The following is a 26,266-nucleotide window of genomic DNA, read 5'->3' as shown; positions in this document are numbered from 1 at the left end:
AGGAAATTGGGGATAGCTATAGGGATAACTATATTGATCTCACAGACTGTTGTGTGTGTAATGCCATCCAACACAAATGAAATTGCCCAGAACCAAGCCTATTTCCCTAACAGGGAAATCAATAGACACAATAAAGTCACAGACAAAGAGAGAAGTAAGACTTATGTTTACTGAAAACTAAGTTGTGTCTGAAGAGTGTCTCTAATTGGGTATGATGTCCATGCAGGCAAGGAGGAAAACGAACAGACCCTGATGGACAGCCATGAACCCAGACTTCACAAGACATCACAGAGATGATAGAGATCCCAGGTATTCCCCAAGTAAAATTTACATGTAGTTAAAAGAAAATTTCATATGATATACCTCTGTCGATATTCCAAATTTCTTATGATATACCTCTTATGATATACCTTTGACAAATGCATAGAGTTGTGTAACCACCATCACACTCAAGGTGTGGACAGTTCCATCATCCCCAAGTTCCCTCATGCTCCTTTGAAATTATCCCTGAATCCCACCCCAAAAAGAGCAACAAACCACTGATCTGTTTTCTGCCCCTGCAGATTAACCTTTTCCAGAATGTCATATAAGTGGAATCATGTATTAGGTAGCCTTTGAGTCTGCTTCTTTCACTTAGTATAGTGCATTTAAAATTTGTCCATGCTGGGGTATAAATCATACTTTGTTTTTGTTGCTACCCATAAACATTTCATTAAAGCCTACCTTCTTCTTCGCCGTATACTCCACATAGGATGATGGCTGTGGGCACAGAGACTAGTTTCCAGTTATCATTTTCATGCCTCCAATTTTGTATATATATTTGGAACTGTTGGAGGAAAACAAGCATGTTAGAAGAAGAGGAAGAGAGAACCAAGATCTTGAGATATCTCTTTCTCTCTCTATCCCCCTTTCTCCCTCTCTCTCTGCCTTGCTCTCTCTACCATGGGAAAACACAGTGAGAAGGTGGCCATCTGCAAGCCAGGAAGAAAGTCCTCTCCAGAAACCAACCCTGACAGACCTTGATCTGGGCCTTCTGGTCTCCAGACTCTGTGAGAAGATACATTTCTGTTGTTTAAGCCACCCAGTCTGTGTTCTGTATCATGGGAGGTATCCAGCAGACTAATACGGAATGACTAAGAAGAAAGACCTGGAGTTGGTAATAATTAGTGAGCTAAGTTTGGTTCTAAACATCTGTTTCATGTGTGTGTGTGTGTGTGTGTGTGTGTGTGTGTGTGTGTGTGTGTTTTCTTGAGGATGAAGATAATCTCCCATGCAGGCTCACTATGAAGACTGAACTACATGGATAACATATGCAAATTGTTTATCACCTTGACACCTGGAAATGCTCAATATATGGCACTTCTTATTGGCCAGCTTGACCCATCCCTGCACCTAATATCCCTGACATACAGGATATTCAGGAAATATTTGCAAAAAAATAACTGAAATGTAATTGGACATGCTAAGGAACAGCTATGCATTTTAATTTTTAAGTTGTATAATGAAGTAGTTGATGCAAAAGGATGTTTCTGACATCTGACACCATTATTTTCTGTTGACCACAACCTACACAGGAAAGAATCCTATAGTAGTCATTTTCATTTTAGTATAAGCTGATTTCATTTAGTATAAGCTCCTTGTAGCATAAAGTCTCTACAGTAAGATGAAAAATATTGGTTGGTGGCGGGGGGGGAGGGGGGGGCGGGATGGAAAGTATAGACAATGAGGTGCTTTCTTTTGCAACTGAAGTCATAACTGGTTCTTCTCAAGGCTCTAATGGAAACCAAAGGTAAAGAGGAATGAAAAGAGTGTCCTATCTCTTGGCCTTCACAACGCCCTTGGGGAACGGGGTGGGGGAGGGAAATAGTGAGTGTATTGACTATCCTGTGATAGCCATGGTGGTGTGCTGGGGCCAGCTCATTCCAGCCCTTGAGAGCCAACTGTGGACTTTTCTTCCCAAGCTTACGTTCAGTAATACCATGTTGGTAGCTTGAAATTGGCCATGGTGGGAGTGTTCACACCACAGAAATTGGCAAATGCTATAAAGCAGGGCTTTCCTTACCCTCTGGAGAGCCAGTTGTTACACATTTACCAGCACACCGCTGAGTCCATGGCCCAAGGTTACTACTGCTTCCCAGGGGAGGCACAGGGAGCAACTGGAACTGCCATTCAGAAATCTCTGAGAGGTAAAAAAAAAAAAAAAAAAAAATGGAGAGCAGGGGTTTAGAATGAATGATTCAAGAAAGTTAAGGAAGCCAAGAATTTGGAGTTTGGATACAAGACCTTTTTTTTTTTTTTTTTTTAAATATATTTTATTGATATTTTACAGAGAGGAAGGGAGAGGGATAGAGAGCTAGAAACATCGATGAGAGAGAAACATCGATCAGCTGCCTCCTGCACACCTCCCACTGGGGATGTGCCCGCAACCAAGATACATGCCCTTGACCAGAATCAAACCCGGGACCCTTCAGTCCGCAGGCCGACGCTCTATCCACTGAGCCAAACCGGTTTTGGCTACAAGACCTTTTTTTATCTTTCATCATTATGGAAATGCAATGGACATTTGTGACCCCGTTCTGAGAATTAAACCATGTGTGGTATTGAGAAAATTATCCTCACAGATGCTCACTGTACCTTTTACCCTACCAACTTCTCTGCTAAAACTATTACTCCCAATAAAAGTATTAAAAATGTATGCAAAAATTTAGTCTTCAGGAGGTACCCCACAGCATTCATTATCATGTAGTATATTTTGGAACTGCCTAATGTCCCACAACGGAAATTCTGTTTAACTCTATTACAGTGGGTCCATGTAAGTGGATACTCTGCAGCCTTTAAATATTCTTCTAACATTTAATTTTTAGTGTTATGGGAGAAGAGATGCAATAAAAAGTGAGAAGAGCAAGTTATAAAACAGAATAATTTCAATGATGACAGTTTTATAAAATACTAGGGGCCCAGTGCACGAATTCGTGCACCTGGAAAGGAACTGTGGGCCGCGAGGCTGCGGTGCGCACAGGGCAGATCTCAGCCCATCCTCTGTGCCCCCGCCCGGCCCCTCCCACTGCAGCCCCAGTCCCCTCTCGGCCAGCAGCCCAGCTCCCACTGCGGCTCCCACGGGCTGACAGCGCCGGCCTTGCCCTGCTCGCACCCGCTGATGGCACGGAGCGATTAGGGCCAGTGCCAGCAGCAGGTGCAAGCGCCGGGCAGGATCGCGGCACGCAGGAGCAAAGAATTTTCAGTGACCACCAGAGGGTCACCCCAATGAGAGTGACTGGCCCCCGCCTTGGTCTGGCGCCGCGGCTCACCTTTTCCACCATCCCACCACAGATGATGCCTGCCATGTTCCGCACTCTGCTGCCTGCTGCCAATGCCTGCCATGTTCCACGTGCACCCCCTGGTGCTCAGTGCATGTCATAGAAACCGGTTGTTTGGTTGTTCCACTGTTTGGTCTATTTGCATATTAGGGTTTTATATCCTATATAATAAGAGAGGAATATGTTAATTATTCCTCAGGGTGTAACGACCCATGTAATGACCGGATCATGGATCTGCAGGAGGGTGGGGCAGGGAACTACAAGCTGCAAGGGGCAGCAGAGAGCTACAGGGGGGGGCAGGGCAGCAAGCTATGAGAGTGGGGGAGGGAGGTGGAGAGCTACAGGAGGCCGGGGCAGTGGGCGGAGAGCTACAGGAGGGCAGCAGCGACCTCCTGGCACACGGATTAGTGCGCAGGGCTACTAGTATATAGATAAAAGCCTTGCCCTGGCCAGGTTAGCTCAGTTGGTTAGAGTCATCCCCATATACCAAGGTTTTGGGTTCCATCCCCAGTCAGGGCATATACAAGAATCAACCAATGAATGCATAAATAAGTGGAACAACAAATCTCTCTCTCTCTCTTTTTCTTTCTCTCTCTCTACCCCTTTCTCTCCAAAGTCAATAAATAAAGGTTATAGAATAGTAGAGAAGTTAACTTTGAGTGAGAGAATTAATTGTAACTTTTCTGTTTTGCATTACTTTTTGAAATAAGAAAAAAAAGAAATACTATTTTTAAAGTCATTTCTCCAACTAGATAATCTGATAAGTTAAAACAAAAAATTTTGTTTATCTATATAAAAGTAAGGCTACTTTAATTAATGAGATTTAATAACGATTATGCCTAACAGGCAACATAGCAAAAATTATAAAATGGTTTATTGTACCTGAAACAACTATTACTATTTCTTTCCCTCCCTCCCTTTACCATCTTCCTCCTCCTTCTCCTCTTTTTCCTTCTGATAATAATAACACTGACTAAGCATTTTCCATGTATCAGCTATGGTGCCAAGTAAATGAGACACATTAACTCATTTATTCTTAAAAAACACACAAACCTATGAAATAGTTACTATTTACATCTCCATGTAACAGATGCAAAAACAGAAACTGTAAATAACTTGCCCAAATCCTCATAGCCAGTAAGTGCCAGACCCAATATCACACCTTCATTAATAAAATCACACATTTTATGCTGAAACAAATAATCAAATTAACGTTTGTCACTCATATAGTCAAACATTTTTTAAAATGGTAGGCTCAACACTGAAAATGTTAAGACAGATTCACAGTGTTAGCCCCATGAATTCCCTGGGCTGTGGTAATGAACAGAGTCTGGAAGACTAGACAGCTGCAATGCGATGACCCACGCTGGATGTGCTTATTCCAAACACAAAGGAACTCTTCACCATAAACTCCCAACGTGACTGAGAGGCCGTCAGTGGAGTTTCACTTGGTCAGGCAATGCCTAATCACTGAGCACCTCGGGAATCCAGGCCACTGTCCTAGGTCCTGGGGACAGAGCAGCAGCAAACAAGGTGAGCACGGCTCTGTCCCGTGGCGTACGCAGACTGACAGGAAAGGGCAGGGCACTCGGTCAGCAAGCTGCTGCTGGGATGGAGACGCACGGGGTCCCAGTGACGCTGCCACTCTCCCTTAGACATGGTGGGCACACTCACAGCGACATTCCGTCGCAGCCTAATCTTACCCTTTTTTAGAAAGATGACTGCTTCAGCAACATTTTTTCCTCCGTCTTTATCTTTACATCTGCTCTTCCAGGTCGTTGTGAACTGATTCTAAGTGCTCACACAGTAACAAAATAGAAAAGACCAGGACTGCTGCCAAACACCTCTGAGCACTAGTCCCCGAGTGTGAGACCTGGCAAGAATAGTGGGGAGGTGGCTGCAGCAGTGGCATTTCCAAGATTCCTCTTGAAGGAAACATTGACACTCCCACTGCTCGGCCCCTGCTCCTTTAATAAAAGCACGTTGCTTCCTCTCCAGTACTAGATTTCCAGGAACCGCCCTGACACACACACCCCAGGGTACCCACAGATTGCCTTTTCTCCTTAGAGAGGGAACTGTTCAGTGAGATGTCTGGGGGGACTTGCGCTCTTCCCTTCGAGATAATATGCGTGTTACCCAGCAGAGGGCAGGATTGCACAATGCACTCTAGCTCCTCTTCCGTTAGGGAGAGAAGGTGGCATGAATGGATAGATTTTCAACATCAGGGCAGATCAAAGCACAGAACAAATGCTTGGCTGTGTGCTTAGAAAAGACAGCACGAGAAACGTTCTGGGGGGGAGTCCATGTGTGTGGGCCCCAGAGTCACTCGGGGAGTCACTTCACTGATGGTTCTGTTTTGTGCCAGTCTCAGCCTGTGGATAACCAATGCCATAGCTGGGCCAGCCCTCGTAGTTCTTATTATGGCCGCAAGGCACCTGCAGCCATAACTATCAGGAAACTTTGGGAAAAATAAAGTTACTTACTTACAAGTCCTGGGAATTACATGGCACACCTAGGACCGCACTGCGGGGTTGCAAGTAGAAAGAGAGGGAGAGCAGGCCTGGGTTCTGCTTTTACTGAAGTTGAGGGTGGAGCCTACGCTATCTCCAGGTGAAATTAAAACTAAGAGTGGGAATTGAAAGCCCAGCAAGAGAGAAAACAAGCAGCCCAAATGGTCAGTTACTGAAATCAAACAAGATCTCTAAAACACAGGAGGGGTGGGGCTGCTTTTTTAGCCTAGTCCTGAATGCCTCATAATGAAAGCCTACGTCAGGCACCTCCATCTTAACAACAAAAGCCAGCAGTGGGAGCTCACCCTACAGGGTCTCCATTTCCCCAGATGTATGGTAATGGCATTCTCTTGGATTACCGACACTGCAGTTACTCTCTTGAAGTTGTAATCTTTTAACATGCAAATGGAGTTTGTGATCTGGGAGTGGGAGTAAGCAGGTGAGGTGACTCACACATGGTGACTCCAAGTCTCCTTCAAATAGAGGGCAAGATTTTCCTCCCGAGTGAGAGTCAGAGGTTGCTGTTGGCTGCAGTTGCAGTAACAATGATAGGCTACTATCCTGATTTGGACCAAGATTAGTTCATTCGGTCACTCACTCACGTCCTGTTTCAGTAAAGGTATACCAAGTACCTACTGTACTATGTCCCGGTAACTTCATTAAGCACTAGTACCCTTAAAAGTGTGATAATGGCATCCTGTCCAGTCCATGGTTTTCTACCACCAAGCCCGGGGGTAGAGCGAATCCAACACTGACCTACAGTTGAGGTTTTGCTGGGCAGGCTCAGTGAAAAGTGGGCTTTGGGGTGGAAGCAAAAAATCCTAGGGAGACAATTGCCATGAGGTCCAGCTAAAAACATGAGTAACCTCCTGAGTTGCAGCTGGTCCAGATTCCATGCATCTGCCTCTCCCTGCCTCCAGCTTTTCCCATCACAATCCTCACTCTCTGTTGCTACATGGGCCAGCTGCAGCAGAACAATAACCAGAAGTACTAGGTTCCATCATAGCTCTGCCACTGACCATCTATGGGACCCGGAAAAAAGTCACTGTCTCCGAGTTCATCTCCCTCACCTGTAAAACGAGGCTCCGTTCATCTTGGTTAGTGGAATATTTTTGAACCAAGTAGAATGTTCCTGGTACTGTGCTTCAGGCCGAGGACATTGTAAGGTTCCAGGCGCAGGAAACGGGAGTCGGAGACCAAGGCATGTTAAAAGAGGAAGTTTATTAGTTTATTCCGCAATAACGAGCGAGATAGAAAACCAGGATAGGAGGGGGAGGGGGAGGGGGAGGGGGAGGGGGGGAGGGGGAGGGGGGAGGGGGAGGGGGAGGGGAGGGGGGAGGGGGAGGGGGGAGGGGGAGGGGGAGGGGGAAGAGGAGGACCTAGCTGGGCTGTCTCGCAGACTGGGGAGAACAGCAACATGTGCAGAGGTGAACACGCCTTTTGAGGGGAGGAACAGGAAGGGGTGGGGCCCAGGGCACTTGGCATGCGAATGATTGGTGGTTCAATGTCTCGGGAATGTCCTGGCAGCAGACGCAGGTTACATCATACTCCGCCCACCAGTTGGGGGAAGGGAGGATCTATCAGACATAGAGAACAATTTTGCTCCTCAAAGAGTTCACATTCTAGCACATCCTAGATGTTTTTAATCTATAAAACAGTGGTCCTACCTCTGAGAGAAGGTTCCACCAGATACCACCTCTACTGTTACAAGTGGCCTATGTTTGGGGGTGCCTAATTTGGGTCAAACTCTTTTGCCTTTTTTTTTTCCTGGGAGGCAAATAAGACTGATTCTGTCTTTACCAGCAATTTATTTTAGTGCAGGTTCACTGTGGGAATTATAATAATTTTACAAGCCAATAACATACAGGACAATATCTCTTAATCAGCCAAATAAAGAAATAACATACTCCAAACAAATGACAAATTAATCACGCTATAGTTCCAGGCAAGGGGCGATGAGGGGAATACAGTCAAAATTTTAACAGAGATGTACCTTTTTATAGGAGGAAACACTTGGGAGAGAACGTTGCTAGGGAATGAAGACACTGGTGTTGGCAGGAGGGCCCACTTCCTTCCTACAGTTTCTGTTTGGCCTTTCACCGCTGCCCACCAAACCCTGCCTTGGCCGTGGCAGGAGCTAAATGCCCCAAAGGTCTTCAGAGAATTTTCAGGTTAGCAAAGAGTATTGCCCAAATTGAAACTCTCAGGTAGTCCTCACAGATTCTCAGCACTGTATTTATAGTCTGAAATGTCCCCTTGCCACAGTTGCTTCTCCACATGCTCTTATCCATATGCCCCCAGCGAGGCCCCTCAGCATCTGGGCTGCTGTTTATCAATGACAATAGATGTGGAATAATGGCATCCTGGCACAACTTACTTCATTCTTGTATCAAAGCAACTATTTTTTTTTGTCTTTGTCCTAAACAAGTGGATTAAAAATTCACTTAAGTTGTAAACAAGTGGATTTAGGAAATCATATTAAACTAATACATAACATGAGTTATTTTTGTAACCCTTCATCACAACCCTGTACAGCAGATACAATTATTCTTCCCACTTTCCTGTTGGAAAACTGAGGATTAAAAAGATTCTGTTACTTACCAAAAGTCACACTGACAGTAAGAGGTAGTAGAACCAGAATTCCCATACAAGCCTGTCAGAGACTAGTGCTTCCAGGGGTCCTCAAACTACAGTCTGCGGGCCACATGCGGCCCGCCGAGGACATTTATCTGGCCCGCCGGGTGCTGCTGCCTGTCCTGCTTAGCACCTGACTCGTCCCGGGCCCGCAGTGTGCATAGGAATTTGTTCATAGTTTTTTTTTTAAACTATAGTCCGGCCCTCCAACGGTCTGAGGGACAGTGAACTGGCCCCCTGTTTAAAAAGTTTGAGGACCCCTGGGACTTCATGTAAGCATAGAACAAGGGACCCAGCTCTCCTAGGATGTGAAAATTCAAGTCAACGATTTCAGGTGAGGCCTGTCTTGATTCTTGAGATTGAACTGTGTTGTTAGTCTTATCAATCCCTCTCCTAGAATTAAATTTCTCTAGTGACTCTTCAGTCTTTATCAAGAAAAGTTGGCTTAATAGGCAGAACTGGAATTTGAGGAAACTAGATTTCTCCAAATGTTTCCCATAACTTTTGGTCCAGAGCTCTTCAACAGAGATGTGGAAAGATGTGAAATAATCATTTGATACATAGTCAAAAAAATAACACAGTTTTGTCTTGGCTGATTCATAGCTGCTGGTTGAACGATGCCATTTTTTTCCCTGGGAAATAGCACAATTATGGGAAAGGGCTGTCAACACTAATCCCTCCATCATGCACCCAAAAAGTCCCAGGGAATCTGAAATGCTAAGAAGTTCCAATATGCTGGAAAACATCTGTAAAGCACAGACCTTTTCATTTTAATGAACACGGTGGAAAGTTTCAGCTTCAATGAGTTACCAAATTCCTGAGCCATCTTTAAAGTCTTGTGTTCTGTCCTTTGCTAAGCCAAAGACTGAAACGACCTTGAAAGTTATGTTTAAGAGTGTAGAGCCAACATGGCTGTTACAGTTGTTAATGTTTAAAATGATACTTCAGACACTCCAACTAATGTAAACAAACTTGAGTAGGCTATTGATCATTTTTTTAAATTATAATCAGTATACCATGCAATTCATTTAAATGTACAGCTGAATAATTTTTAGTAAATTTTCTGAATTGTGCCACCATCACCACAATTCAGTTTTAAGGCATTTCCATCACCCCAAAGATCCTCATGCCAGTCTGCAGTCACTCTTCATTCCCACTCCCAGCCCCAAGAAACCCCTAATCTCCTTTCTGTCTCTAAAGGCCTGCCTTTCCAGACATTGCATAGATGAGATCACATAAAATATGTTTGCATCTGGCTTATTCCCTGTAGCCTTTTTTGAGGTTTATCCACGTTGTAGTATGTAGCAGAGCTTTGCTCCTTTTTCTTGCTGAATAGTGTTCCAATGTACAGATGTAGCACGTGTTGTTCATTCATTCACCAGTTGATGGACACTTGAGTGGTTTCCACTTTCTGACCATTATGAACAATGCTGCTATGAACATTCAGGCACAAGTCTTTGTGTGGACATGTATTTGCATTTTTCTCAGGAGGTACTAGGAATGGAATTGCTGGGTCATAGAGTAAATCTAAGTTTAACTTGCTTTTTTTAACTTCATTTTGTGGACTAAATAAAAAGGGCCACTTGCTAACCTGACAAGCTCAGGGAAGGCCTGCATGGCAGTCTTGCAAACTTAAAGACCTAAAGTAACCACAAAGATGGTCTGAAATTAAAACTTTAACTAAAAGCAGTTATGGTGGATAGTCATGTCCTAGGCTGGTATTTTCCCTGACAAGGTCAATTTTTACCTTAACTGAGCCTATTATCTTTTTGCATCTAAGATAACATATCCTTGAAATGTCAGAGTAACTGGTAAAGACCCTTTTCCCCGACCACTGGGGCACAACCAAATGCACCTGGGCACCAGGACAGACCATAAATGCCTTCGTTGTTATTGTTATCATGTTACTTGTTGACTGATAACTATCCTGTACCCACCTAAGTAATGTGTCTCTCATTTTACTTTTTATCCAATCCCAGAGGTTCCCCCGCCTCCACTTTGCTTTCTCCCGCCCCCCTAATCTATCACCAATGGATTTCATGTAACCCGCTTAAATCTCCTCCTTTAATGCAAGGTATAAAACAAGGTGAAAAACCACCATTCTCCGGAGCATCACCCTAATCTGTTGAGATTCTGCTTCCCAGCAGTTGTCGACAGTTTGGCTCAAATATACTCACAAATATCCTTTACAGGTTTGAATGTTTTTACGTCAACAATTTGTTTCACTTTCCTTTTTCTGTGTAACTTTTTAAGAAACTGCCAAACTGCTTTCCAAAATGGCTGCACCATTTTACTTTCCCATGCTGATCATCCTATATAATTCTATATAATAAAAGCATAGTATGCAAATTGTCCCCTCGATCAGGAGTTCATCAGGGTGTTTGACCAGGGGGTGGGGCCGGCTGGGGAAGGAAGCGAGTACCTGGCCAGCGGCCAGCAGCCGCTAGGGACCCTACCAGTGCACTAATTTCGTGCATTGGGCCTCTAGTTTTTAATAAGACACATTAACAGCAGCATGAGTTTTCTACGTTGTTGCATTAACTCCACAATGTTGGGAATTTCAAGTATCTTTAATCCATTAGAGGCTTTCTGGTTTTAAGCTGCTTCAAATCTTGTTATTGCTCCATGAGTGTGGAGAAGTTGAAAAGGGAATATTATGCCTCTTAGTAAAGAATCCAGTAACTATATACTTAAATTGTCACCCCCATGTTTGCATACTTCCTTATAGTTTACAACAGCTTTCTGGCTTCTCCTATTGGCTACATGTTACTGCTATTGTAAATTCACCGACACCCCAAACCTGAGTGAGCACCCTCTTTCATGATTTCCATAGAGCCCCAGGAATGCCTTTTGTTACTATATAATTTCTAAAGCCCCTACAAAGGAACTGCATCTTACTCTCCTGTGTCAGCTCAGCACTCCGCATAAATTTTGCCACATTGCATGTACTGAATGATATTCTATGGATCAGCGAATGAATCAATGAACACAGAATAAGCCCATCTGTTAAGTATATCATCATGGTCTCAATGTCACATAACTGAAATATGTTACAAATGCCAATAATGACAGATTCGGATCCCTGTCCAGGTAATTTCCGATTTTCCTCAAAAAATAACTAGGAACTGAACCTAGCATGGACTTAATCCCAATAGTCTACAGAAGGCTGTGAGCCCTAGAAAAAGGCTGTCTGCTCCATCTCTCATCGGCTTTGCGGCCTCGGTCTAGTTACTTAATTTCAGTAAGCCTCGGTTTCTTTATCGAAAAGCATTGCTGTGAGGATTAAATGAGATAATCCACACAAATCCCCGAGTTATTATTTTACCATGTCACCATTCTGACATTCACTGAGTATTTATTAAAATCGTTACGAACATGAGTACGGAGGCTGGTGTATTTTGCTTATAAATGCAACATTCCCTGCCGCGGGCCATCCTAAGAAGTGATGAGGTATGTCACACCCCCAGAGATTTGACTTACAGCAAATAATTTCAGGCCATCAACCAACTTGCCAATTATAGTCACTATTGAGAGACTATAATGTAAGACCCTAAATCCCAAGGTGATGAATGACAATGAATGTGTACTGTATATTGTGTGTGCGCACACAGACGTCTCCACTTTATTCCTATCTCAGTGGATTCCTTTAATTTCAGAACTTGCATGCAGGGGGCCTCTTCTCTGAGAGGTTGGTGTTAGCACACCCATTATCAGGAGCGATGGCTTGTCTCCAGGGGTTTTACTGGCCAGGACCCAGGGGGAACCACATGGGCGACCGGAAAGCTCTTTGAAATCCTCAGCGAGCAAACCACTGCTGCGGAAATGCTTTCGCCACACATTACCCAATTTGAAAACGAAGGGGTTGCTAGGCTGCCATACATCACTGGTGTTGCATGGACCAGCGCCGTCCACAGGCGTCTACACAAGACTACAGAACTCAGAGAGGCACTGCATGTGTGTATCTGAATGCATGCACTTTGCAGGGGACCGCCATCTCTGGAGGCAAAATCTGGTTAGACTCCTCACCTACCGCTTGCTCATCTTGGTCAAATCATTTAGCCTTTCTGAATCTCAGTTTCCTCATGTGGAAATGGGGATGAAATACTTCGCTGAGTCATTATGATTATTACATACAGGAAATGTAAAACTGTCCGGCCAAATGCATGGCAAATTATAGGTGCTCAAAACCAACAGGTGTTACTACTGTACAAGGTACACATGAATATACTTCTGCACACAAATATGCCATCATGCTAAACAAATTATTCAGCAAAACACTTATGAATGTGAATCTTGTGATGTAAACCTCCCAAACACAGAGACAAGGAAATGAAGGCAAGTTCTCTTCCAGGGTCTTCTCTCTGTTTAGTTTGCATAGTTCCTTTTACATTGGTCCTCTTGTTTGCACTGACAGGCACCACTGAGCTAATTTTTTTTTTGACATGTATTTTCTGATGACCTGTCATGGGTGGGGATGTCACTGAGTCAGCAAAGGAAATGAACTTGTTGAGGACAGAAGGCGCCCAGACCTGCCAGTGCCAGAAGACTAAGCAGTGGAGAGAAAGATGGCCCCACGGTGGCAGCGGAGGCTTCCCCGCCGCCAGCTTCAAACACCTGAGACAAGGGCATGGCCCCCAGACTCCAGGTAGAAGAACTTGCAATGAACACACACCCTCAGAAAACTGGTGGCCCCTCAACATAACCCACCTCCGCCCAAGACCATTAAACCCCCAAACACACTTCTCAGGAGAGGAAAGAACTTTGCCCAAGATGGTTTGGAGTGCTTTTTCATTTCAGAGAAGGATAAATACTCGTTTGTCAATGAGAAGTGCAGCCTGGCATCGTGGCTGGTAAAACCCTGATGTAATTTATTACACTGCATTTTCCTAATTGCATATAAGGTTTCTTCTACAGCACTGTGTAAATAACGTCCAGACGCGCGGTCCTGGAGTGCACTCCACAGAGGCCAGTTGCCCTCCATCCACTTAAGCAACTTTGGAACAACAGAAATGAATTAGGATTATTGAATGCTGATGTAGAAAGCTGAGATATCAAATATTTAATGCCCCGAACATAATGATGTAGTTGATTGTGTGTTCTTGTTAGTTTCGGCTTTATCATTTTGCATCAGTGATCCTGCAAATGCGTTCATTTTCCTGCAAGGCTCATCGGGTGTTGCTATGGAGACCGTAGCTGCTCTGACATATTCCCCCAGGCCCTGTTTGCTGGCTTTTTTCAGTAAACACTTAATTATGCATTGCATTCGGCAATCAGGGTGGTTAGAGGAGAGTTTGCTTAGCTGATTTCAGGTTAAAGATGAGTTCCCCCTCATGAACAGATGCTTTCAAAAGTCTGGCGTGATTTTAATAAACAGGACAAAATCAAGAATCCTCCAAGAGAAAAGCAAACAAGTAAGAAAACAAAAATTTGGTCTAATTTATTCAGATAACAGACCCATATAAAAGCCTATCAAAGCCTAATTAACAACCTTAACTCCATACTATAAACACTCATAATTTGGGGAGCAGAATGGTTCTATTTTTTTTACACCGTATAACCTAAACAGACAATTCACACAAAGATAAATATTTTTGAGGACTATTCTGTCTAGGAAGATTGCATTATCAAAATATAAGGTCCTTCTTTAGGTCAGGGATTTTCAATACAGGACTGGACTTCTGGGGTTTGTGATCACCCCCTCTTCCTATAGATGTGAGCAGAATCTTGATTCTGGGTGTATATGTACATCTTCTGGAAAGAGGGCTCACAAACTCAGAAAATCAACAGACAAAACAAAATGTAGGACCATTGATTCTAATGAAAAGTACCCCATGCTCTCTGGAGAAAGCCTGTTAGCTCTTTCCCATCACACACACTTACCAAAATTCAGGAAGAGTTTTCATGGGAGGAACCCACCTCGAGTCTGCTCATCATCCAACTCTGGGTTTTGATAGAGACGTACCTGTTTGTGCTGGAATTCTTCCTCATTTGAAGGAACAAGTGATGGGTTAGATGCCCCAAATAAAGAAGGAGATCTGACCCATGCCTAGCATTCTAAGTTACAACAAAAGCTGTGCCCCAATTGTGGACGAAAAGGGGCCACATGCTAACCTGACTAACTCAGGGAAGGCCTGTGTGGTGGCCTTGCAAACTCAAAGGATGGTCTGAAATTAAAACCTTTTAATTAAAAAGCAGTTTATAGTGAGTAATCATGTCCTAGGCCTAGTAGTCAAGATACGAGGTCAGGTATCTGCCCAAACATCAACTTGGATCTTTACTGAGCCTACTGTCTTTTGTATCTAAGATAATATACCTATGGAATGTCAGGCTAACTTGTAACTTCCCTTTTTCCAGATCCCTCAAGGCACAACAAATGGCGCCAGGACACAGACCACAAATTCCCTCATTGTTATTGTTATCTGTTAATTGCTGACTATCAACTACCCTGTACCCACCTAAGTAAAAAGAAGTGTCTATCATTTTACTTCTTATCCAATCCCAGAGGTTTCCCCACTTTTCTCCCACCTCCCTAATCTATCACCAATGGAGTTCAGGTAACCCACTTACTCTTCTCTTTTGTTAATAATGTATAAAACAAGGTGAAAAACCACTATTTTCCAGAGCATTATCTCAATACCTTGAGAGTCTGCTTCCTGTCAATTGTCAACAGTTTGGCTCAAATAAACTCAGGTTTGAATGTTTTTTACACTAACACAGTGAACTCAGTTTTACTAAAATGATTTAATTCAATGAAATAACTATTAGACAGATTCCTAATAGGAGGACTTAGATTTCAGTTTGATTCACTTTTTACTAGGGATTTACTGTGTGCCAGGTACTCCTTTATACACACTCTATTTATGTCCTCCTCGTGATTCCAATGTAGTTATTTACACTAAAACTAAAAAATGGAGGCCAGGGCTTAGAGTCTGACAAAACTCAGACAGAATGACTAAAGCAAATCTAGGAATGAAAGGGGCATGAAGAAAGAAAGGGGTCAAGCCTCACCTTCACTGAATGTCAACAATGTGAATGTATTTGTGCAGCTGTGTAGGACTGGACAGTTGGACTACCCGGCGTCTTTCTCTGTGCAGCCTCAGGCCTCTCCACGGGCTCGCTCATGTGGTCTTCCCAGCATGACAATCTCAGGTGACCAAACTTCTTACATGGTGGCTCAGGGCTCAGATCAAGTTTTCCAAAAACCAGGGCAGAATCTGCAACACACCTTTACTTAGAACCTGGCCTTTTGGGTTCTAGAGCATCACTCTGTGGGCGAAAAGGGGCTGCATGCTAACCTGTCAAGCTCGGGAAAGGCCTGTGTGGCAGCCTTGCAAACTCAAGAGGCCTAAAGTAACCACAAACTTTTTAGTTAAAAAGCAGTCTGTGGTGGGTAGTCATGTCTTTGGCTGGTATCTTCCCTGACAAAGATCAACTCTGATCTTAACTGAGCCTATTACTGTCTTTTTGCACCTAAAATAACATATCTTTAGAATGTCAGGGTAATTTGTTACTTCCCTTTTTCCAGACCCCTCAGGGCACAACCAAAGTGTGAGGATAGAGACCACAAAGTCCCTCATTGTTATTGTTATCTGTTCACTGTTGACTGTTAACTATCCTGTACCCATATCCAGTCCCAGAGGTTCCCTCTTCCCTCCCCTTTGCTTTCTCCCACCTTCCTAATCTATCACCAATGGATTTCATGTAACACACTTATGTCTCCTCTTTTGATTATAATTTATAAAACAAGGTGCAAAACTGCCATTTTCCAGAGCATTATCTCAATCCCTTGAGATTCTGCTTACTGGCAATTGTTGACAGTTTGGCTCAAATAAACTCACAAAAATTCTTTACAGGTTTGAATGTTTCTTATGTTAACAACTCCATTTGTCAAGAAGACACTAGAGCCAGCCCAGATTGAAGAGGCTGGGGGAGGGGAGGGTTGGCTCTACCTCCCAATGGAAGAAGTAGCAAAGACTGTAGCTATGTTCTGCTGCTCAAAAGACAGGGCAGATATTGTAGGTAACACTGTTAAGTAACTGCCCTAACTTCTCTACATGCACATTATCTCAATTACCTCCACAAAGCAGCCCTGTCATCCCATTTTACAGATGTGAAAACTGAGGCTCAGAGAGATTATGTAACTTGTCCAGGTAGTGGCACAGTAAGGATTCAATCCAGGATTGCCTGCAAATTCTGTGCCATTCTCTGCTAATCTTCCTGGTTTTACAATGCTTTGAATCAAATTACAATCACTAACAGCCCCCATTAATTGCTTCACCTTTCTTCCTAATACACTATTTGGATCTTTCATGAAATCTATATATATAAAAACCTAAGTGACTGTTCGACTGTTCAACTGGTAGCTATGATATACACTGACCATCATGGGGCAGATGCTCAACACACAGGCATGGAAACATGGAACAGAATGATAAATCTCAGAGGGAAGGAGGAAGAGGGTGTGGGCAGGAAGAAATTAACCAAAGATCTTACATGCATACTAGAGGCCCAGTGCACGGATTCGTGCACCAGTGGGGTCCCTCAGCCTGCCCTGCGGGGATCCGGCCGAAACCAGCAGTCTAATATCCCCCGAGGGGTGCAGGCCAGGCTGAGGCCGGGCCTCTTGTATCATATAATTACTCATCATCTTTTTTGGCATACAGGCATCTCCCCAAAGAGATCACAGAATCACAAAAATGAAGAGCTGTAAATTGTGAGATGGGTAAACAGAAGGGTACATAGGGCCAGCATCTTGTCATGATCACATAAATGACTGGAGGAGAGAGAACTGGGCTGGGGGGGAGCAGCAGCTTCTGGTCCAACCCTCGCTCTGTCTTCTTGTCTACAGTTTTGGGCACCTAATAGCCTCTGAAAAAAATGTATAGTGAAGCCAGCGATTACTGATGATATTCCCTTCCTCTGTCTTGTCTAGAGCTGAACCTTGTCGAAGGGAAGATAATTTGCTCTCTAACAAGAGTACTTGAAGTGCATTTCTTTCACTAGCTTTGAGATGTCTGTCAATTTTTTCCATCTAGTTCTAATCTAATAGAGCCTAAATCCATTTTCAACTAATTACAGGAAATGCTTCTATTACGTAAATTAAGTCTGCTACTACCCCGGTAGCCTCACCAACAGATACCTTTTCCTCCATTCTCCAAGGTTCGCTTTTCCTTCCTTTTAAAGAGCTTGTCACTCCCAAATCACCCAGCCATGCCAGAAGCTTCTTCAGGTCAATCTGCCCTCAGGAGGGACAGAGCATCCACCAATTCTAAATCCGAGAGCCCTGCATGTACTGACTGCAAATTGCTAATCCTTGTAGAGCTATGCAATGCTCCTTCTGGCTTTAGGAAAACAAAAGATGGTTTGCTACTTGCCTGGAGACTACAAAGCCTGCCAAAAGCGAAGTGGTGGGAGTTAGAATTACCCCCAAAAATGCTGTGAAAACGCCTGTCCTGTCCACATCTGCTTTGCTTCCTTTCATAAATGAGCTGAAGAAAACTTTGAGTCGCACAGCCCATGGTGCATGTGCTACTGAAGGAAATAGTGAAGCCCAAAGTGACAGGGAAAATAAAAACTTGGCTGAGATCATGCCCAGCAGAAAGTCCAGCTGCAGATGTAAAGAGCTGTGCTTCATGTTCCAGCTACTGGCTGTTCAAGAGGATTCCCCAACATGTGGGCCATGAGGATGAAAAGGAAATGGAAAAGGGGGGAAGCCTAGAGGGTACAGCCAATGCACACCGAGGCAGGACGGTTTACAATGGCTCTCTATGTGGTCCACCGTTGACCCATATGTTGTTACGCTGTGGGGAACTATAGTAAGTATAGTCACGTGGAGATGGCAGAAAGCAAAATATTCTTCAAACTTGCCCATGGCCGCCTCTCCCCAGCAGAGCACCCTTCCCTTCCCTGAACAGGTGTGGTTACTCACAACTCTCCCACCCACCTCAATCCTGCTCCCCTCCTTCTGCACCTGGAACTGAAAGGGGGCAGCAATAGAATTTGGGGAACCAGCTAGTATTATAAGAAATATGAATCATGCTCTGTTAACCATGATTGTTTTATTCTGATTAAAGAAGGCACATTCTACCCTGGCTGGAGCTGACCTGGAGATGCAGTCTTTCCTCCCCATTCGGAGCTGCCTATCATCATGGAAAGATGAACAACGATGCTACAGAACCAGAGTTGCCAGCCCTTTGAAGATCCCCAGCCCTTTCTGCACACCTGCAGGCCTTTGTAGACCTCCAGCCTGCTTACCTGTTAAAACTGCCCACCTGGCACTCCCTTTGGCTACTTCCCCAGGTAACCCCAGCCCTTGCACATCACTAAGCCCTTTGAAGACCCCTAGTCCTTTTGCATGTCTGTAAACTGCCCTTTTGCCTACTTTTCCTTTGTACTTGTGCTATATAAGGAACTTGCTTATGGTGGGCTGCAGAGCAGATTTCTGTGGCTGACCTACTGCTCTCCCATACTGCTGGAAGTACTGGAATAAACGCTCATATACGATTCAACCCTGTCTCTGCCTACTTGGCTTGAGTAGTGACAGGCAGCACGGACCCATTGTTTGTCGGGTTACAGAACGTCCTCTCCTCCTCTCCACTGGTCCCCTCTTCCTGTCCTCTCCTGAAAGAGGGGGCCAGCGGAGAGGAGAAGAGGACGTTCTGTAACTGGGCTCCCTGGCTCCTCGCAGCACTGTGAGCTCCAGGCAGGCCAAGCCCCCTCTGCATGGGGCCTGTTCCACCTGTAACTTTCATCCAGCCCTTCTCAAGGCTTATGGTTCAGATCTTGGCTTAAATGTTGCCTCCTCAGAATGTCCTTTCAAGTCACCACATAGAAAATAAGTGCCTCATTATTTCCTTATTAACACATTCTGGTTATTTTCATTTTATTATTTTCATAAGAATCTCTCTGTGTGCACTGTCCACACAAGAAACATCCAAACCTGTAGATAATGTTTATGAGTTGATTTGAGCCAACATGACGACATATGCTGGGGGACAAGATCTCAAATGCTCTGGAGAATAACAGTTCTGCACCCTCTTTTATGCATTTGAAATTAAGGAGGGTCATAAAGAAGATTACATGGAGGTGGGGAAAAGCAAGAGGATTGGACCCTGCGACGTTACTTTCCACAGAATCCCTTTTATCATCCACAGTGCTGAAGGCATTTGTTCACATTTTTAAAAAGTAAGTTCCATTAGATCAAGAGTCCCTCCCTCTCCCTTATTCTCTTCTGCATTCCTAGCACCTGGTTCAGTGCCTAGAACATGCAAAGGACATAATATGTACTTGAAGGCAGGGTGGGAGGGCTTACGGGGGGCCAGCGTGGGGGAAGGAGAAAGGAGAAAGACGAAGGAATATAGCCATAATTTCAGGAATCCTGTTCTTCCACTCATGGCATCCATTCTTCTTTTTTAGAGCAGAAATTCACTTCAGAATTTGAAAACTAGCAGAAAAATCTGTCAGATCAATTAGGGTGGAGGAGGAAGGAGAGATATAGAGAAACCTGTTGGGTTTTTTTGTTTGTTTGTTTTTTGGCTTATCAGTAGCAAAAACGGTGAACTGTATAGGTCAAATAATTTTGCAGATAAATGCAGTTGTGTTTTAAAATTGTTCTTATCCAGGTATCCATTAGGTCTCCTGGCCCCTCCTCTGTCTCTCCCACTGGAAAGGCATGATCAGGGTAGGTAGTGTCTGTCTACAGTTTGCTGGTTCTTCAGCCCTCACACCACTCACCAATGGTTCACGAGTCTCCACTAACGATGCAATAGTGTTTTAAATGATTATCAGTCTGAGAGCAAGAAGGAATTTTTACCAACATGTCATAAGTACATTCTGAGTACCATTTAAGAGCACAATAAAACTATCACTTCTAGACAGATCCCGAAGTCAAATAAATTTAACAAAGGCATTTTAGAGTACTTTGTCTCAATAAAATATACTGAGTTGATTGCTTCCAGACCCAAATATGGGTGAAAATCAATTATGAACATTTAGGAGCTCCAACTTCCCATCCCTGGGTGAGAAGCCCACTGCACCCTCCCCCCATCGACATCTTGTCTTCCCCTCCCTCCTGTGACATCACCCTTGCCTCCTGTTTCCTCCAATGCCACAGCTACTCATTCCTACTATCTGTGTCCTTTTCTATTTAATTTTAACTGTTGGAGTTTTTCAAGGCTAGATCCTATCCACTTCTCAATAACCATGACACCAGGAATATAACAACAACCCTTAATTCGAGCCACTCTTTTATGCAATGATCTCACCAAAGTAATAATGTTCCATCGCCTACTGTGGTCTCTGTTCCACAGAGGAGGGAACAGACACAGAGAAGATCAGTAATGTACCCACCCTGGGTCACATGGCTCGTCATGGACAGAGGCAGGCACTCAAGTACCACAATGTCAGCTCATAACCATTTCTCTCTACCTGTGGTTTGCAATGGGGCAATTTTGCCCCTCAGGGGACAAATTGGAAATATCTGGAGATACAGTGGTGGTTACAACTGGGGGATACTACTGGCATCTGGTGTATAGAAGTTTGGTAAACATCCAGCAATGCACAGGACAAGTGCGGGGAGGACAAATGTTTCCTTCTTCCCTTCTAGGTTCTTTGTCTGGTCTAAGAATTAAACTGGCATAAGACAGGTGTTCAGGAGAAATACAAATTTTGTACATACGGGAGACCCATAAAAATAGGAGACTCAAAGGCAGTCAGGCAATTGAGGCTTGTATACCATCCTAAGCTAAAGATGAGAAGAGCAAATATTTGGTAAGCAGATGTTTGCCAAGCCATAAAGATAAGCCTTTCTGATATAAACAGTTATTTCTGGTAATAGCTCTCTTCCTGGTATAGACCCATCTAAATTTTTTTAGGCAGTGAAAGGGGAGGTAGAAAGCTTCGCCTGAATCTGCTGGGTCTTAAACCATCCACATGTCAAAGTGGCACCTTTTGGGGTGGTGTATTCTGCTCCCCCTGAGAGCTCCCACGACAAAGAATTATCCAGCCCAGGACATGAACAATGCAGAGGCTGAGAAACCCTGCTCTATAGCACTTTCACAACCTTTTGTTAGGTAAGTCTACCCTTGCCCACAGCTCTGAGTTCGACCTGTAAAGCGAATATACCAGAGTTTACATTCTTAGCCCTGACCTCTTCGATTTTTATGACTTTCCCGCATTTGGATATACAACTTGACATCTCCATGTGATATCACAAATGCACTGTATCCAAAATTGACCTGTAGACCTTCTCCCACCACGTTTCCTCCTCCAGGGTTCCGGGTCTCAGCAAATGACACCGCCATCCAACCGACTGACTACAAAAGCCAGAAGCCTGGGAGACCCCTTGGCAATTCCTCCTTCTTCCTCTTCCCCAATTCTATCCAATGCAAGTACTGCATCGATTCTAGCCCCCAAGTCTCTCTGGAGACCACCCATTTCTCTCCATCTCTACCAACCTGCCTTCCGAGTCCCAGGTTCCCTTCAGCAATTTCTAGCGTGGGCAATTTTGGCCAGCTCCTCAGCTCCGCATCACCACTCATCAACCAGGGCACCTCTCATATAGTGTGATGCCTCAGAAGACATCACTTAAAAATTGCTATGCTGACTTTTTTAAAGTTGGAAACTATTAAATGGACATTTTCCTCAGCTCTGTCAACACCCTTCTCTGAGCAGATTTCCCAGTTTGGCCATCCACGGAGAAAGGTAGCTCCGGGTGAGCTCAGCAATGCACCGAAGAAGCTTCGGCAACACATGGAGAAGAAAACCCTGGAATTCATGGGAATGTGCGTGTGTTTTCTCAGTCTTAATGCTGTGCCTGACACATAGTAAGTACTTAATAAATAAAAAATAAAAATACCTTGAATATATATATTGAGCACTTACTACACTTACTAAAGTACCAGATCCTATGCTGAGTGAAGGGATTACACTGGTGACAAAAAATTGGTCTTTCACTTACGGCCTCTCCTGATCACAAACCAAACATTTTCACAAAGAACCTATTCCAGTAGGAAAGCTGTTGCCTTGGTTTCCGTCAGGCAGAGTCCCATCAGCCCTGTCCTCGTTCTCGTCCTCTGCCGAGAACAGCGGCTCTGAGTCCTATGCCCTTTATCTTCATCCTTGCATGAATTCCTCTCTCCCATTCTGACATTTGAGAGGAATATTCTTTACAATCTTCATTTTTTTGTGTATGCTCCTTAGGGGCAGAAATGAAATTGCTAGGGTGGTAGGTGGCATGTTGATAAATTGAGTACAGACAGACAGTTCCTCTCTATGTACATCAGCATCCATCATCTACAGCAGGCCCTCCTAATCTGGATTCCACTGATCCAATCAGGTCCTGCAGTGGCCTGAGAGAGTCTCTGAAACACCCTAGAAAAACATAAATTTGTGCATGTCCATGCATAGCTGTGCTTTTCTAAGATGATTTCATCAAATTCCCAAAAGGCCCATGACTCCTCAACCCCCAAAGTTCAGAACCATTGAGATGCACAGGGCACCAATTAAGTACATCAACTGTTTATGTGTGCTGGCGGCGGCATAATTACAACAACCATATTTTTAAAACCAAAAGTCAGGGTACAAATTTGGCACATTGCTGGACACCAAGATAGGATATTGAAGTGAGAATTTCTCCAGAAAACCCAAGATATAGGGTCACTCGGGATGTGATGGGAGCCAAGGAAATGGGGTTTACCCAGGTCACGCCAAACAAGTTAGAACAGGAAGTTTCCCTGAAGACTATACTATTATTGGCAAAACAGGGACTAGAACTGGGTGTTTTTCTCATTCATTGTAGTAGCATTTCCATAACTCCACCCCCTTGCATTTATTCTAGAACTAGAGGCCCTGTGCATGAATTTCATGCACAGGTAAGGTCCCTAGGCCTGGCCAGCAATCAGGGTCAATCAGTGGGGCTACCAGCAGGGTGATCAGGGGGCCCCCTGCTGGCACCCGCCTTGGCCGGCTTGGGGCCTGCGGGCTGGGGGCAGCTCCTGTGTTGAACGTCTTCCCCCTGGTGGTCAGTGCGCGTCATAGTGATCAGTCGTTCTGCCGTTCGGTCGATTTGCATATTAGCTTTTTATTATATAGGATGGGCCCATCTCTGCCACCCCACTTTTTCACCCTCCCCCCTCCTCTCCCCTCTCCTCTTCGCCCCCCCTCCCCCCAACACACACTCTTCTATCCTCACTGGGAGAAACTCTACAAAATATCTCTGGCTCTTTTCCTAGGTTAGGACCACATCTCAGAGTGATTGTATATCCTGGATTTTTTTCTTTCTTTTTTAAATTTCCTCCTTTCTTTCCTTCCTCCCTCCCTCCCTCCCTTCTTTCCTTCCTTCCTTTCTTTTTTTGAATATCTGGGATTTCAAAGACCTTTTTCTGATGTCAGACCTTGTTTCACACCTCACAACCCCAAATTCTGGTCAATCAGTGAGTCTATGTCAGAGTAACAAAACAGAAGTAAAGAAAGGAAACTAGAACCTCTCTGACTACCAGTTCTTGTTAGCCAACCCACAGAAGGTTCTTCTGCCCTGTACTGTGCACAGAATTAAAGCTCACTCCTCAGAGCATGGTCCCTGCACCAGCAGCGTCGCATCACCTGGACATGAGCCACTCATGCAGAGTCACAGCCCCTTCTTTGGGCTTAAGGAATGAGAATCTGCATTGAACGAGACCCCGGGGAGCTCTGCACGTACATTTCAGTTTGAAAATCTCCATATTAAAAGCATGTGGCCGTCTGACGAACTAACCGCTGGCCAAGGTTAGTTATTACAGCCATCCTAACCTAATTAGAGAAACCAGAAAAGAATCAGATGTGCACTGTGAATCAGCTCTGTAGATCATCGGAGTATCCCTTTTTCCTTCATAAAGAGTCTAAAATGGTCCTGCTGCAGTGCATTTAATGGAGCATGGCGGAACAGCAAAAGAACCACTATTCTAACCGTTCAAAACCTGGCTTCTCATTGTAGCTCTGCCCCTTACCTTCAGATCACTTTATTTCTCTAAGGCCCTGTTTCCTCTGATACAAAACAGAGCGAATATTACCTTCACTGTCCATAAAGCAGCATTTCCATGAATGTCAAATGGAAGCAAGTGCAAGGTCATGGCTAAGAATGCAGATCCTTGGTTCGAACAGCCCCAATTATGAAGTCTATGCCTAGCACTTCTTAGCTGAGAAACCTCAGGTAAGTACCGTGGCCTCTCTGTGATATAGTACAGTACCTCTCCTACAAGGTTGTAGTGCAGATTAAACATTTAACATTGAAAAAGCAAAAGGCCCTCTGTAGGCACAGAGCAAGCAATCAGTAAGTGTTTTCACCTGTGTGAAAGCGCTTTTGTAAACTGTGAAGAGCTCTAAGATGTGGAAGTTTATTCCCGTTGGCAGCCGGCAGCAAAACCATCAGAATGAAAGATGTCGCGCAGGGCTCACTAGGGACGCCCAGCCCTCTGCCCTGGGAGCCCTGGAGCACATATCGAGGCTCAGGGACCTATTTCCAGAGTAACTCGGGGCTTTTCCACTGTGCTCGGTAGCACAGCGGTGAAGTCGCAGGGCTGTGTGCTCACGGATGTTAGCTGCTAGCACTGCGTTACTTTAGTTTCATAGAAAATGATCTTGTGACCAGTTCTCATAAACTCACAAGGTAGAGGGGCACCAAAGCATTAATCTCTAGGATTTCCACTGTCTTTCTTTATAAAACTCATTTTGTGCAAATTAAAACACACCCCTGTTTTGTGAAGCCAGCATGTTTTAAGTGCTCTGTGGGTAGAGTTGCATTTGATCCTCACAATCACCTTACGAGTTAGATACTAATAACATCCCCATTTTACACACGGTGAAACTGAGGCCCAGGGAGATTTGCCCAGGGCCACACAACTGGGAACAGGGGAAGCCCGGTCTCTGGTCTGTGAGATTCCAAAGCTATTTGCTCGTTCTTCTCCTGAGACGGCTTCATTCTCTTGCTTGGTTTCGGCCAGGTCCATTTCTCTGAATATCCCAGAGGAAGACTGTGAGAACACCAGCAAGATGGGCCTGTTGCATAGCAACACTGTGCTTGAGTCTGGTGAGGGGAGATAGGCTCCTTAAGTTTTTAAAGCGCCATCACTAAAAATAGCCTGAGATATGACAGCTAAACACGAGGTCTCCTCCGAGAAGAAAAACCCATCTTGCAACTGAATTTCTTTGCTGTGTTGTCCTTGAGAAAAGCATGTGAAATTATGGGGGGCTGGGCCTCGGCAGCTTTTCTCAGCAAACACATTACTTTCTCCCACTCTCTTGCCTCATAGGTGAGGTGCTGCCATTTGTATAGCACTATCTCCATAGTTTTCCGCTCCAAAGCTGGAATTCAATTTAGGTTGAGGCAAGAGCAGCCTGCTTGATTGCAAAACATGGCCTTCAGCACCCCTGTATTTATCTCCCAGAAATTAATCACCTTGCTTGGAATTACCTTAGGTGCAAACCTTTATAATGCCTACATTTGTCAACCTGGGAGAAACCGTGCCAATTACGGTGGCACCAAGTATAAATCTCATGCCTTCCAAAGAATATTAGACATTTAATTAGATCTTGAAAACCCTCTTTACTTGGTACCTTAAGGGTCTCCCGGTCCTCTTCTGAGGTTGATAATTAAAGGAAGGACTCCTCCCCGAGTCTGCTGTGTTTCTCTGGGAATGGGAGAGTGCCCACCACAGTAATTACTTAGGCTGAATACTGGCCTGCCTTGTGTAGGCACAAGAAGGAATAAAAGAAATTTAAGTGCAGCCATTTGCTCACAAATACATTCCAAGCTAGTTGTCCATTTATTTA

Source organism: Plecotus auritus (assembly GCF_963455305.1).
Source record: "Plecotus auritus genome assembly, chromosome: 10".
Taxonomy (NCBI): Eukaryota; Metazoa; Chordata; class Mammalia; order Chiroptera; family Vespertilionidae; genus Plecotus; species Plecotus auritus.
Note: the sequence above shows the minus strand (reverse complement) of the source record.